The sequence below is a fragment of the Arachis ipaensis genome, chromosome B04 (assembly GCF_000816755.2).
Source record: "Arachis ipaensis cultivar K30076 chromosome B04, Araip1.1, whole genome shotgun sequence".
NCBI lineage: Eukaryota > Viridiplantae > Streptophyta > Magnoliopsida > Fabales > Fabaceae > Arachis > Arachis ipaensis.
Window position 1 is genome coordinate 129,791,194 of NC_029788.2, and position 1,846 is coordinate 129,793,039.

Below are 1,846 nucleotides of genomic sequence, written 5' to 3' on the forward strand. Positions count from 1 at the left end.
TGATAGATTATAAAAATAATAAAAATAGTATAACTACCTAATACAAAAAATTGACAATTTAACTAGCGTTTATAAACTAAAATAGCAAATTAGAGAAAATAATAAAAATTATAAAAAGACTAGAATAGTAAAACAAGAATAATAAATTAAGAATTACAATTAAATAAACTAAGACCTAAAAACAAGGGATAAATTTAAAAGATATCCCTAAATTTTAGAAAAAAGTTAGAGCTCATCTTTTTAGAATTTAAAGTCTTAAATTCTAAAAAAAATGAGTGTACATGTTATAGTGTCTTCTTTCTCTATTTATCTTGACTTCTAAATACCATTAGATACAACTCTTGGGTCTTAGAGAGCTGAAAATATAGATGGATGTGCTTCGTTAATCAAGGTATGTGAATTGATTTCGTGCACGCAAGAAAAGCTTGTGCACACGAGATTTTCATTCGTGTGAAAAAATTCTGTTTGTACGAGATTTTTGAGTTAGAGCTCCTCTTTCTAAAATTTAAGGTCTTAAACTCTAAGAAAAAGAAAAATGAGTGTGTATATTATAGTGTCTTTTTTTTCCTTCATATTGGTTTCTAAATACCATTAGATATCGTTGTTGGGCCCTTAGAGAGCCTAAAACATAGATAGATGTGCTTCATTACCTAAGGCACGCAGATATCGACAAAAAAAAAGGCACGCAGATTGACCTCGTGCACGCAAGAAAAGCTTGAGCACACGAGATTTTTGTTCCTGCGAGAAAATTCCGTTTGCACGAAATTATCTCCTACACACACATACACATTTTTATCTTTTCGTAATTCCGTTAATAATTTTTATCAACAATTAATGATGTAGAATATTAATTTACAGCATATATGACACCTAATATATCTAATTGGCACTGAAAAAATATACATAAATTTTTTTATTTAATCGCTATGTTATATTGAGATTATAGTTTATATAAGAAAGTAATTAAATTAATAAATTTTCATAAACATATTTGACCACTATTCAATTAAATATACTAAATGTCATATATGTTGATATTCTGTATCATCAATTATTGATAAAAATTATTAATGGAGAGATAAAAAACAAAAGTAATTAATTTGTAACTCTCTTAGGGCCAATTTCATTCATAAAATTTTTGAAAGAATCATCCTCTTGCAAGGGTTAATTTAACCAATAACATATATATAGGCAGAGCTAGAAATTTGTTTAGAATGAACCAACATAAAAAATATAAATTAAAACTAAAATGTACAAATTATTAGTTTGGAGGGAAGAGGGAATTGGCCCCCTTTCCATCAGCTCGTGTGTATGTATTTGTTTATATTGTTGGTGGAACAAAATAGCTTTGACAACGTGACTTTCGATCAAAAAAGTTCGATGGAGGGTCTGTTCGATCGAGGTTGAGATTAATTTTAAAAGTTGATGAATGTGGTATATAATACGATTATCAAGTATGTATTTGGTAGAAATAATTATCTTTGAGACTGCATTGAGATCGACACATGACAGCATGAGATTTGTTAAAAGTGCTTATAAATAAAAGAAGTGTGTTAGGGATATAGTAATTTTTGTGATTTATAGTCATCAAATAATTATTAATAATAATTTTAATGGTGTAAAATTATTATAAAATTTTATCTAATAGTTCATTTTTCTTTGCTAGTTACATACATATCTCATTGTTAAATAATCTGCTTAACACACACATATATATCGAAAGTGATTTACTAAAAATTTGATTTTTAAATTTTTAAACCATTACACCAAATTTAAATGAACAGGCCTTGGATTATTTGTAGGGATTGAGTGAGTAATTGAATTACTACATAACGGGAAACCTCAT